This window comes from Rhinichthys klamathensis, unplaced genomic scaffold (genome assembly GCF_029890125.1).
Source record: "Rhinichthys klamathensis goyatoka isolate OS25496 unplaced genomic scaffold, OSU_Roscu_1.1 h1tg000009l_1, whole genome shotgun sequence".
In the NCBI taxonomy this organism is placed as follows: Eukaryota; Metazoa; Chordata; class Actinopteri; order Cypriniformes; family Leuciscidae; genus Rhinichthys; species Rhinichthys klamathensis.
The window spans coordinates 1648352-1662969 of NW_026606562.1; positions in this window are offsets into that span (position 1 = coordinate 1648352).

Sequence of the window (14618 nt, forward strand, 5' to 3'; positions counted from 1 at the left end):
ATGCAAATTGTGAAATTCACATTTATACATTTACATTTAATAAATGTATCTACTAAACAAAGAGATTCAACACTATGAACCTTGACGAAATGTAACATTCAGCTTTTGTCATGCACTGTGGAATTAATAATTGAAGCATTTGCCATTGTTTTATCATAATTTGTATTAGTTAAAGCTATTAAAAGTGGCCCTATTTAAATTCTTAAATCACATTCCTGGTCTTATTGTTGATGATTCATCAGTGCACATTATTGTGCACATGAATGTTTATGAGAAAAAAATGTATGATGAAATGTTTTGTATTTTATGTCTAATGTCCAATGTTGTGTGGTATCTCTAACTAAATGAATCGAAAATGAGTTGTATACAGCTAATTTCTTCTTGTGACAAGCTTTGAAAATAAAAAGTATTGGTCTGCAAACCACAGCAGAATGTCTTCATACAGTTTGCTGATCTACAGAAAGACAAACACATCTACAGTATAATTAATTGTTCCAGCTTCCTTCTATAGGAAAATCCTTGGTAAAATCCGGATAAAGGGGAGATGGATAATGGCACAGGGAAAGTAAATGAAGTCTGTGAAGCCAATTACATTAGTCATTTCATCCCGGAGAATTTTATTGAGGAGATGCTAAAAGCCACAAAGCAATAGCCTGTCCTCCCACCTGAATAATAACTGTGCTTTAGAAGGTTTATTCATAATTCAGAGTCTCTTCAATCATAATGAGGCACATGGGGTCTGACCGGTAGTAATATCAAAGCATCTGAGGAAATTTATTATTAAAAGTATATTGTTTCCAATCATAGACGCAGTCGGTGACTCATTATTTATGGGGGCATGATTTATTGTGGGGCAAACAAATCAGTTACTATGATACATACAATACAATATCTCAGCATGTTTTTTTTTAATAAAATAAGCCAAATCTATAGGAAAGGTATTTTTGTTTTCCACACACTAATGAATAGGTAACTATGGAAACGTACTCTGTTACCAACATAACCTCGGTTCCCTGAGAGTAAGGGAGCGAGTATTTCGTAGCAAATACACAGTGGGGAAACTCCCTTTCCTTGAAATATTGAAGCAATAAAAGCGTCAGCTAAATGAATAAATGTAAAATGTAAATGTATATCGCTAATTTCGGCCAAAATGCCAGGTTTAAATCGACTGAAGCGACACATCCTGGCAGATTGCAATATTGCGGCAGACTACGCAATACTCGTTCCCTTACTCTCAGGGAACCAAGGTTATGTTAGTAACCGAGAACAGTCACTTTGTATTGCGTAGCTAATACGCAGTGGGGACGCAATGTAAAACGCCTCACATTAGCAACTGGCTGAATTAACCGGAGCCTAGGGAAAACACCCCGAGGCTCAACAGAACAAGCCATAATCAGTCTCCCAGTATAATGACACTAACCAGACAGAGTCGGGTTCATGAATAAAACTGGGGCTCATAACCGTCCTAGGACTACTTGTGCTTATGGACAGTAACATGCTAGACAGATAAAAAAACAGACATCGTCGGGTTAATATCATACTGAGAGGGCCTGCAGGCAAGGTACCTCTAGATTATAAAATCTGAAAAATGTGGATGGTGAGGACCAACCGGCCACTGCACAAATATCTTGAATTGGTACACCACTGGACCACGCCCACGACGAGGCCATGCGTCTTGTGGAATGGGCTTTAGCGCCTATGGGACAAACCTGGCCCACAGAGGCGTATGCCAGCGAAATGGCGTCCACTATCCATCTGGACAGTCTCTGCTTCGTGACCGGAACCCCCTCGGTGCGGCCACCAAAGCGGACAAAGAGCTGTTCTGACTGCCTAAACGGCGCAGAGCGCTCTAAGCATATTTTTAGAGCCCTAACGGGACACAGCAGATTAGCGCCTCCTAGGGATGTAACGATTCACTCGCAACCGGTTGAAAATCAATAAAAATGTGTGACGATTCAAGTCGGTTGAAATGTTAAACGAATCGCGATACACGTTTTAAACAGCAGGGTGCGTTTACTGTATAGCCTACTGTGAAGTTGTGAACCTCGCTTTACAGACACAATAGCAGCGAGCACACACTGGCGTGAAGCTAGCGAGTGTTTTCACTTCATTCATGGAACTTGATCTTGTGTGAGCCAAGCTCAACTTCCATAGGAATGAACTGAAAACGCTCGGTTTGCTCCGCTCGCGCCGCGCCAGTGTGTGCCATAGACTGGTGTGAGCGCACCGTCAAACAGTAGACATGGCGACGGCAAGCGTAGATGTTGACGTTGACTCATTCAAATCGGAGGTGTGGCGGCATTTTGACTTTCCGTTGACTAATAATAATCACCACTGTGAGAAGCACCAATCACCTCCGTTTTCATGTAAAAGTCATTAATATGACAATTGCGAGAGCCACGGAGATCACAAGGTGCATCAGTTTTTCCGTGACAACCAAGTGTTGTATTTATTTTACTATCTCTTTCTCTAAATGTGTTTTTTTTTTCTTTTACTTGTGTAATGATACAAATTATAACAAAATTAGAATCTTGCCTTTTATTACAATGTAAAACCCCCGTCAATCTGGTACTAATTTTACACAGTCTTTTACATAGTGTGCGAAGGTACCAGTGTCCAGCCACTTGATCAAACAGACAGAAAGACTGAGTTGAAAGAACCTTGAAGGGAATTTTTTTATGTAGTTTTATTATTTGACAAATATATTTAAAATTAAAAAGAAATGTGCAGCATTTTGTCTGAGAAATAATAAAAGGGACACTTTTGTCTTAAATCTCATTTGTTAAAAAAAATCGTGAGAAAATCGTATCGTGAAATAAGTATCGTGAATCGCATCGTGAGATGAGTGAATCGTTACATCCCTAGCGCCTCCATCATTCTCCGAGGGTGGAGGTGCTAACAGAGTAATGACCGGAGCTCTGAACGGGGTTGAGAGCACCTTAGGTACATAACCGTGCCTCGGCTTGAGAATGACTCTGTAGTCATTTATCCCAAATTCCAGGCAGGATGGGCTCACAGAGAGAGAAATCTCCCACTCGCTTGACTGATGCCAAGCCAGCAGCAGAGCAGTCTTCAGTGAAAGGGGTTTGAGGTCGACCGTCTTTCAGGGCCCCATGCTGGTATAGTGGGAGGCCTGGAGGGATTCAACCTCCTTGCTCCTTTGAGAAAACGAACGATAAGGTCGTTTCTCCCAAGCGACTGGCCAGCCACAGGAGCATGGTGTGCTGCCACCACATACACTTTGAGCGTGGATGGGGAGAGACCCGCATCCAAAAGCTCTTGTAAGGGCCTGTTCACATATGGCGTCTTTTGCACGCTCAAGTTCGTTATTTCAAATGTAGGCGTGGAAGCGGTGCGACGCGCTCGTTTTTTTTCCAAGCGCGTCCGCGCCGCATCGAGATAAAAACATCTCAACTTTTCAGAATGCCGCAAGCGCACCGTAGGTCACGTAGCTGATGGTTGCTTAGCAACGACAGACGCCTGTGGAGCACAACCGCCCTTGCGCTTTGGAAAAAGGATAACGCGGCACGCCTAGCGTTTTCTACGCGTTTTTAGGTGCTATATGTGAATGGCGCCTAAGAAAGAGAGCACCACTGACACTTCACATGAGTGGAGCTCAAAGTCTCTGGCTGAGCACCAGCCAGTGAATACTGACCACTTCAAAGCATAGAGGCGTCTAGTAGACAGTGCTCTAGCTTCAGTGATGGATGAGGTCCTCAGATACCCGTTCAGGGGCCATACATGGAGGGCCCATAAGTCGGGACGAGGGTGCCAGATCATCCCATTCGCCTTTGATTTTTAACATTATTCTCTTAACAGACATTTACATCGATAGTCTGGCATTATAATGTATTAGCTTTTGGTGTACTGTGGAGTGGGTAAAACTGTTTTCAATGGCAGGCTAGCAGTTACCGTTGACTCGCGCTAGCCTAGCACCGGCGAACTATGCAACTGGAACGACTGGATGAAATTTTTTGAAAACGGTCTCCACTGATAAATAACACTAAGGCTAACTTGGAAATGAGGCCCGATGTCCAAAATCCTGAACCACCCCTTTAATGGAAGCTTACAATTACATTAGTGGATTGAAAGAGCCAGGCATTAACGGATGACCCCTTGTTGAAACAGGCAAGAAAACTGCCTTCCTTGGCTTCCTGGTGGGAATAAAAAGTTTTAAACAATTATATGACACGTATGTGAGACCACCGACATCGCAGTTACAATATCTGCTGACCTACAAATTTAGCAAGGACCACCTTGATCTTTTTTTGCTACCATTCGCTCAGCTAATGGATGGAACAACAATCCCACAGCGAGGCAGTTCAAGTCAGCATTCAAAAGAATGGTAGTGAGACATGCCATCAAAGCCAGTGGCAACTACTCTCCACTGGACACAGTGGTACTGGAGGCAACACTTTCTGATATGTTGTCATTTTGGCGAAGCGACATGCAACCTGAAGCAGTACCTCCAGAAAAACGCGATTATGCGATCGCTGAATTCAATGCAAAATCAGCCAAAGTCCGCATATTTTTGCGGGGGTCGCATTTTTTCAAATACTCCGCAATTTCGCCGCATAAATTGCTGATTTCCGCGCAAAATATGCGGGGCTTGCATGATTTCATAATCCCCGCATTTTCGTCGCAAAAAAGTCACATATATCTTAGCAGAAAGTTGGAAAATGTTGCGTTTGCTTCACACAAGAGCAGCCACTTCCCCCTGTTGCCATGGGAACGTTATGAAGTGACGTAATTACGTGACGTGAACATCATTGAAAAGCTGTAAAACAGGAGCACACTTTATTTTTAAATATTTCATTTATTCATTTTTACTGAAGCTGTAGCATATTCCTCTAGTAAAGCTACAGAACTGGTTTGACTCAATGTTTTGTAAGTTTAATGTGTTTATTAAGGTCTTGTAACGCGTTGTGTCGGGAAGAAAAATAGGGATAGCTCACAGCTGAAGTTATTGCAGAGGCCAGACAGACTCACGGAGGCGATTGGCATCTCACAACTCGCACTTTATTCCCAAATCGAACTCGTAACTGTCTGTCACACGTTCTACCGTCCACATCGTTACTTAATAAACAAAATAAGATAAAAGTAGCATCAAACAGAAATTACCCGCACACATGGGGTGTTCGAGGCGCATGGCACATACAAATATAATACTGCAGACAGTTGGGAGCGCACAGCTCTTAAAGGGGCCACACCTTATTTCCACTCGTTACAGTCTGAAATAAAACAAGATGAGAAATTAAATATTTCCAGCACTTTCTGTGATGTAGTATGCTTGCTTATCATAGGAAGTAATAAGAAAGGACTCTTTACATTAAGGTAGTAGCCTAGTGAGAACAGGGTGTTGGGGGAATCACTTTTTTTTCTCTTTTTCATCAAACCTCAGTTTTTGCAAGTTCCCGCAATTTTTGCAAGTTCCCGCAATTTCATCGCAAAAAATTGCATAAATATCCTGCATATTCCATCGCATTTTTAAAGAAAACGGGCCGCGTAATCAAGGATTTTTGCCCGCAACAATCACAAAAAAACTCCGCGTTTTTCTGGAAGGACTGCTGAAGCAGAAGAGAACACAGAAACCTACATCACCGCAAGCCTTTCCAGTCTGTCCAGGTTTAAAGAGGCTGTGGTCGGCTGCATAGCTGGCTTCGTAGTCAGAACAACTATGAAGAAGATTCACTGCCCTACCTGTTTATCAGGACTCAGTGTACATAGCTCTTTCCAAGATGAGTTTGGACACACCCTCATCAACATGAAGTCCCGAGCTGGACTTATCAGACCATCAGACAGTGTCCTAAAAATCTGCAAAACAGTTGAGAGGTGTATTCAACAGCACTTACTCACAAGGCACATCTCAGAATTGGACAGCAAACCAAGCTATCCACCAGGCTATCCACACAGGTTTCCACATTTAAAACCAGGCTATCCACACATGTTCTGAAACTCCATGGTTGCTCTGCATTTAAGGAACTTGAGGCACACATGTTCAGCCTAAAACCATACACCAATCATATTTTCTTTCTCATTAAGTACATTGCAGACAGCTACACCAACATCAGGCTCCACTTCCTTGCAAAGGAAACATCTGCTGCATCACACGGCAAACGCCCATGCGCAAAACTCTGGGCAAGCTTGTTCTGCACAAAAATCAATAAAATAAGATTAGAACAGCTTCAATTCCAGCAATCTTGCCGGCATGTATTCACAAAACAATTAAACCTCTAATTTTAAACATTGACCATGTATCTCTCTCTCTCTCATTTTTAAATGTAGTTATATCCATTTAAAAATAACCTATTTATAAAAGGTCAAAAACAAACGAGTATAAGTACATTTCTGTATCAAATGTCACTACTATATAAAGCACTGCAGTTTTACGTCCAGTCTACTGTAATGTAAGGAAAAGTATCTGCATTGCCATACATTGTACCATCCCTTTAACTGACAAAAACTTTTTTTACAAGCAACGTAATTTAGGTATTCTAATGATCACATTTTTTTTTGTACGATATAATAATTCGTTGTTACGATGACTTATTTTTTCCCTCGTTTTAATAAATCTTAACTTATTCCCTCCCTCATTTTGATTTAACGAATTACAAAGTGGCCACAATATAGTAAAACGACGGAACAAATTAGTAAAACGTGCTGAGGTATTATTAATAACAAGAAACAATATTCACCTTAATATTCACCAATTCACAAAAATATAGGACTTTAGCATTCACCATTTAATTAATAGTATCATCATCTTTATGCACCAATTTTTCTTACCTGTTAAGATAGCTCTTCAGTGAAGGCAGGGGCTGCATTCGAAACCGCATACTCAATGAGTAGGTACTTAATTTAACAAGCGATAAAAGAGTAGGTGCTTTATAGCCAAATCTCGTTGTGTATGAATGCGATCCGGACATCATCCGCCATGTTGACGTTATCATGTTTTTTACAGCAAAATCACAACTATACTATACTGTCTAACTCCTTTACACCTTCAACAGTTAAAACATTTACTCTATAGTAGTTTAACACATACGATTTAAACACAAGGAACCGTGTTTCCTCACATTTGAAAACCCCCGCGTCGCTGATCTCCGCGATGTTCGATTATGACGTATGCTCTCCAGTGGCCTCCTGGGATAGAAGAGTATCCATCGGATGAGCACTCGAGAATCTGTGCTGAAGCAGTAAGCCATCCGGGAAGCCTACTCTTTTATGAATACTGACGTTTCGAACGTACTTCTTCTTTCACTTACTGTTTTCTCCTACTATATAGTAAGAAAGTAGGCATATTCGAACGCACTATTAGTATACGTACGTCCAAATCTCGCGAGAATTAGTACGTCACACAGGTAATTCTCGCCTACTCTTTTATGATTCGTACATACTTTTCGCTCGCTTACTCTTTTTCCCCTACTATATAGTAGGGAAGTATGCAGTTTCGAACGCAGCCCGAGTCCCGACTAGTTTCTTCTTCTTCATTCAAAGGGCAAATCACAAAATAAAACACGTCATTACTGCCACCTGCTGTTAGCCTAGAGTCTAGACAGACACTGTCCACTCTCCTCTCTCCAGTGTCAAAGCAATTTTCGATTCACAACAAAGCAGGAAATATTTTCGACTTTAAACAATGGAATATTTTCCATTTAAATGCTTAGGGTGTTTGCGTTGTAAGAATGTACAGGGAGACTTTAGATTTTAAAACGGTGTCTACTGTTATGGATTTTCTTCTCAAACCTAACTATCTTAGATTTGGCTCCCTAAGACCAACTTATACTAGTATAACTTATACGCTAGCACGTCTAAATATAATTGACGTTAGCTACGTTCACACATCAGCGAGTCTCCAGTCGACTACAGCATCCGCTCCCTAACTATACATCAGCGAGTCTCCAGTCGACTACAGCATCCGCTCCCTAACTATACATCAGCGAGTCTCCAGTCGACTACAGCATCCGCTCCCTAACTATACATCAGCGAGTCTCCAGTCGACTACAGCATCCGCTCCCTAACTATACATCAGCGAGTCTCAAGTCGACTACAGCATCCGCTCCCTAACTATACATCAGCGAGTCTCCAGTCGACTACAGCATCCGCTCCCTAACTATACATCAGCGAGTCTCAAGTCGACTACAGCATCCGCTCCCTAACTATACATCAGCGAGTCTCCAGTCGACTACAGCATCCGCTCCCTAACTATACATCAGCGAGTCTCCAGTCGACTACAGCATCCGCTCCCTAACTATACATCAGCGAGTCTCCAGTCGACTACAGCATCCGCTCCCTAACTATACATCAGCGAGTCTCCAGTCGACTACAGCATCCGCTCCCTAACTATACATCAGCGAGTCTCCAGTCGACTACAGCATCCGCTCCCTAACTATACATCAGCGAGTCTCCAGTCGACTACAGCATCCACTCCCTAACTATACATCAGCGAGTCTCCAGTCGACTACAGCATCCGCTCCCTAACTATACATCAGCGAGTCTCCAGTCGACTACAGCATCCGCTCCCTAACTATACATCAGCGAGTCTCCAGTCGACTACAGCATCCACTCCCTAACTATACATCAGCGAGTCTCCAGTCGACTACAGCATCCGCTCCCTAACTATACATCAGCGAGTCTCCAGTCGACTACAGCATCCGCTCCCTAACTATACATCAGCGAGTCTCCAGTCGACTACAGCATCCACTCCCTAACTATACATCAGCGAGTCTCCAGTCGACTACAGCATCCGCTCCCTAACTATACATCAGCGAGTCTCCAGTCGACTACAGCATCCGCTCCCTAACTATACATCAGCGAGTCTCCAGTCGACTACAGCATCCGCTCCCTAACTATACATCAGCGAGTCTCCAGTCGACTACAGCATCCGCTCCCTAACTATACATCAGCGAGTCTCCAGTCGACTACAGCATCCACTCCCTAACTATACATCAGCGAGTCTCCAGTCGACTACAGCATCCGCTCCCTAACTGAGTCTCCAGTCGACTACAGCATCCGCTCCCTAACTATACATCAGCGAGTCTCCAGTCGACTACAGCATCCGTCTAAATTCTACACTCCAGCGAGTCTACAGTCGACTACAGCATCCAGAGCTAATAATTCTAATTTACTTGTTCTCTTGCTGCGCAGCTTAAATGACAGACAGACTTGAGTAATCGGCCGGGAGTCTCGAGCAGTTCTCAGAGAGTCTCAACAGAAAAAAAGAAATACAACAGGCTTTATAGATTAAAGCTTAAAGCAGGATTATTTGAATAATCCAATAAAATTTAGGGAAAACCATCAAATCACTGTCTCCCTCCACATTATCTAATGATTTTCCAGACCAAATTTTAGTAAACGATATTCTCATTAATAATAATACGGTTATGGTAAATATTTTTAATAAGCACTTTATTTCTTCAAGTTCTATTTTTAAAGAAATTCCTGTGAGTGTTATACCAAATCCATCTCTTCTGAGAAAAGACAGTCCGATTTTTTTAATTTTTCTCCAATTTCAAGAAGTGAGGTCTTAAAATGTTTAAAAAATCTAGACATCAAGAAGTCTGCAGGGCCTGATGAAATTGAGCCATATTTTTTTTAATTAGCTGCCGAGATCATTGCTGGCCCATTAGCCTATATTTTTAATTTATCATTAGAACAGAATGTTGTTCCTGATGTTTGGAAATCTGCTTTGGTTGTACCCCTGCTGAAAGGCGGTGATCCAACCATTTTAAATAATTATAGACCGATTTCGAAGCTATCAGCTGTGGCTAAAATTTTAGAATCTATTGTCACCGAACAGCTAAAGGAATTTTTAATTAACAATAGTATTCTATCTAGGTTTCAGTCCGGTTTCAGAAAAAAATCATAGTACAGTAACTGCTACTATGAAAGTCTTAAATGACATTACCTGCGCCCTAGATACTGGAAGATCGTGTGCTGCAATGTTTATTGATTTGACTAAAGCTTTCGATACGGTCAATCATGGTATTCTTTTGTCGCATTTACATTGTATCGGTCTTTCTGAAACCGCATTAGGTTGGATCAGGAACTATTTAAAGAATAGGTGTCAAAGAGTGCAAATTAAGGGGTCTCTCTCTGATAAGCTCACCATTGAATCTGGTGTGCCACAGGGGTCCATTTTGGGTCGACTTCGACTTGGCGCTGTAATATCTTCACTCGTGAAAAGTCCTCTCCCCCCTCTCCCTCTCCCCCCTCTCCCTCTCCGTCAATAGAACCAACGTGACCTGCACGCCTGCAGTAGTAGTAGTTTTTTGTGCAGAGTTGACGAAGTATGAGGGAGAGGGAGAGGACTTTTCACGAGTGAAGATATTACAGCGCCGAGTCGAAGTGCTCCCAATAAGTGCTATTCCGCCATACATTATAGTTATCCATTTTACCCCCTTATAAAAAGCGCCACATTTTATTTAGTGTCACCATACTTGGTCATGTAACTACTCGTGTAACTATATTTAAATAGAGAAAACGTGGATGTGTTTGGTCGCTTCTAACTTCATCTCTGTTTAGCCCATATACAGTGAATGGGTCTAAGCTAACTGCTCTCAAAGTTCTCCGCCCGACAGAGCGATTCAGTGCACGCACTGAGACGAGAGAGGTATGTATCAACTCGTCTTAGATAAGAGAATAGCATAGTTTAATATGAAAAAACGGTGGAGTATCCCTTTAATGAAGACAGAGTTTGGAAAAACTGCTTTTATTTATAGCGCATCAGCTGCTTGAAATGAGATCCAAAGTTCATTGAAACTTGAAGTACTTATTTCAATAAATAAGTTCAAGTTACATTTAAACAAATTATTCAAATCTGTCTGCACTTGCTCTTAACGTTTAATTTTGTTTTACTGTCGTTTTATTGTTGTATATGTGTGCGTTGTGTAATCTGTTTTATGTAGTTATGTATATCGTGTGCTGCTACCTTGGCCAGGGCTCACTTGTAAATGAGATATTTATCTCAATGTGATTATTTCCCTGGTTAAATAAAGGTTAAATAAAATATATATATATATATATATATATATATAGAATAAAGCCAGACACATCAAAATAGAATCCTCATGACTTGATCATCTTTTTGACTAATGTCACACTTTACCAATATGATTGGTTACATTGTTTAAAGCATTGTTTCATGATTAGTAAAAGACAGTTTACTATCTATTTTATTAAAGATTCCACCACACTACTTAAGCAATGTTTTCTCAGTCAATTCATACAATTTCCTATTGATTCAAAGAACGCGTGAGCTCACTAGGGAATATCAATATGGCGGCGTGGTGGCTTCACTGTTTATGACGTCATGAGCTATCCAGTAACTCTATATAGATCAGTGGGCGGGTGCCACCGTAAAACCCTGACCAGCTCAGCGCGGGGGGACCGGTTCAATCGCCCCTTTTTCTAGTAGGTTTTGCACTTCGGTGCGAAGCACGTGAGCCACGCTGCTTCTCACCGAGGTCTTGACGACCTCCTGAAAACTCTGTGCCTTAGTAAACCTCTCGGAGAATCCTTTCACCGACAGGCCAAAGAGACCGCTGCTGGAGATAGGAGATAGTCGAGGAACGCATATTATGTCCCCCTGCTTGATGTCAGTGAGGTTTAACCAGAGGTGGCGCTCGAGCACAACGAGGTTAGCCTGGCCTCTACCGATGGCCTGGACGGTAGCCTTTGTAGCGCGTAACGCTAAATCTGTGGCGCTGCGCTGGTCACGGAATGTCTCAGGGTTCGGGCCAGACTCGTCCATTGACTGGAGAAGTTTTGCCTGATACACTTGTAACACCGCCATGGTGTGCAAAGCCGAAGCAGCCTGACCGGAAGCGGAGAAAGCGCGTCCAGCGAGGGCTGAAGTGTTCCGGCAGGGCTTCGAGGGATGCTCTCGATCTCCAGCCAACAGCAGTGGGTGGACACAGGTGGGCGGCGACTGCTTCCTGGAGCGGCGGCAATTTCTCATAACCTTTCTCCGCTGCGCCGTCGACAGAGGAGAGCGTAGCGGAAGCGCTCGTGCGAGCTGAGTACAGCGCGTGCCATGACTTCGCGAGTTCATTGTGAACTTCCGGGAAGAAGGGCGCTGGTTTGTGGTGGGGGGCCTGCTGGCGCCCTGGCAGAAACCATCCATCCAGCCGACTCCTGGGCGGCTCCGCGGGCGAGGCCCAATCGAGACAGAGGTCTGCAACGGCCGCAGTGAGGATACGCAGCATTTCAGCGTCCGAATTCAGGGTTTATGCAGGACTCATAGAGATGAATTTACTACCTTTTACTACCTTTTTTACTACCTCCACAATATTTTTTACTACCAACACGACATATATTCTATGTAACGTTACAATGTTCTCAATATAATTCATAATCCCACATTTATAATGAACAACGCGTTATGGTTATTGTGTTATTAAAAACTGTGTACGCAGAGGGGCGGGGTGACCAAAGCTCATTATCATTTAAAGGCATGTGATTGTGCACTGAAACGGCGTGCTGAAAACAGAGCTATTTTTGAGCTAGTAAAATGAGTGTTTTCTTAAAATACTAATGAGAATTTTTGATAAAAGTATATTACAAAGTTTTCATTTAGACCCTAAAGATTCATATTAACTTGTACAAAAATGGCATTATATGACCCCTTTAACCCTAGCCCTTGAGTTATCCTAACCATTACGTTAGCCCTTAGCCCTAATAAGGTGAATAATAACCTTGGCACTTAAAAACAAATGACACTTAACAGCCATAAACTTTAATAATAAAGTGTGTCACATCACACACACATACCCACAAACACACACAGACTTAAGCAGTGAAATTACTATCCCAAAACAGCAATTTATTTAATCACATCTCTAAATGTGCTTCAAATATGGCACTGCTTTGGTCCTCCCTCACGCGAACCCGTTAAATATTTTCAATTAGGGATGCACGATACCACTTTTTGCAGAACGAGACGGATACCAATACTTTCATTTTTGGTACTCGCTGATATCGATACCGTAACCGATCCCTGAATTTTCACTGCATTTGTAATTTTTAAATGTATTAGTAGATAAACCAAAAGAATATAAATCATATTAGTTGGCTTAATTTGTTCATCAAATATATATTTCCTTCAGATATTTTCATGCTTAATTAATCCTGCTAAAAAGCATGCTTCTGTTTCTGTCACTGTTCATTCTATTGCTCTATCATATTTTATCTTTCATTTAATACAGGGTATACACAGAAATTCTTAAAATGAATTTAATACCTTTTAATACCTTCACTATATTTTTTAATACCATCACGACTTCAAGATGCAACTGTAGTGGCGTATATACTAGAGACAAGTAAAGTAATGAAATATCTTCGAAAACTTGCATTTCCCCATAATGTCCAGGGTTTTTTCCTTGGTCAAAATTGGTCTTCGGTGGTGGCCGACAGACACTTATCCTTTCTTGCCCTTTTTAAAAAAAAAATTGATAATTGTTTTGGTATAATCGTATCAATATCAAAAAGTAGAATAAAAACGGAGCATTAAAAAGTTTATTTTAAAAGTTTATTGAAGTCTAATTTTCTACCATATACTGTAAAATTTAATAGAATTAGCTGCCAGATACTTTTTTTTTTTTAAATTAAATAACAAAAATTGCTGCTAGATAACAACTTGCTTTGCACTTCTTTTCTGGTTTCACCTCACTCCAGTCTAAACTAATTTTTTTTTTTTTTTGCAATGTTTCTACACATTATAATATAAATAACCTGAAAATACTACGAAGTTTACAACATACATGAATTGTTTGTTCATATTACTTCACAGTGCATTGACTAATGTTAACAAATACAACTTTTGATTTCAATAATGTAGGCTATATGGTGAAATTGACATTAAGAAAGATTAATTAATGATGTAGACGTGCAGTTTATTAATAGTTCATGTTAACTAATGTAGTTAACTAGATTTTAATAAATGGAACCATATTGTGTTACCGATTCAGAAGTCCCGTGAGGACAGATCCGTTGTGTTAAGCTGTTAACCATTCATTAAAGTGACGCGTCATTAGCGGACGTGTACGCATTGTGTGGTTATCCCATCAGTTAGGACATCGCACAAAATTTGTGTCAACAAATAGGTTTTTTTAGGATAGATTTTTCCGTTTATTGAAAGTGTGGTTATGTCAGCTGAATGTGGGGAACGCTTTTCAGAGAAGATAAGGCAATGTTTTTTTATCACAATTCACACACAGCGGGAAATAAATTTCCAATTGCGCCACGTGAAACTTTGGTCTTCCGACCTTTTACCATCGTGTCAATTGATTTTGATTAATATGAGCGAGGGAGAGAGAGCAAGAGTGAATTGAGTGCGCGCGCGCAGCCGGGGCTCTCTCTCTGTTCCTTCTTTCAGTTAACATGCACCCTGTCACAAGCGCAGCAGTCAGTCGTATACATTAGGCTACTCACCGATCAAATATGGCTTTGGCGGCCGACTGATGACTGAAATAGAAGCGAACTCGCGAACAGGTTGGGCAGCAAGCCAGGCCAGCCGGGTACCCAGTTTGTTTCAGCGCGCGCGAACGAACAAACACCACGTCACATGATATCGCACAGGTCCTACTCGCTACATATAAATAAATCCACGCGAATTTTAG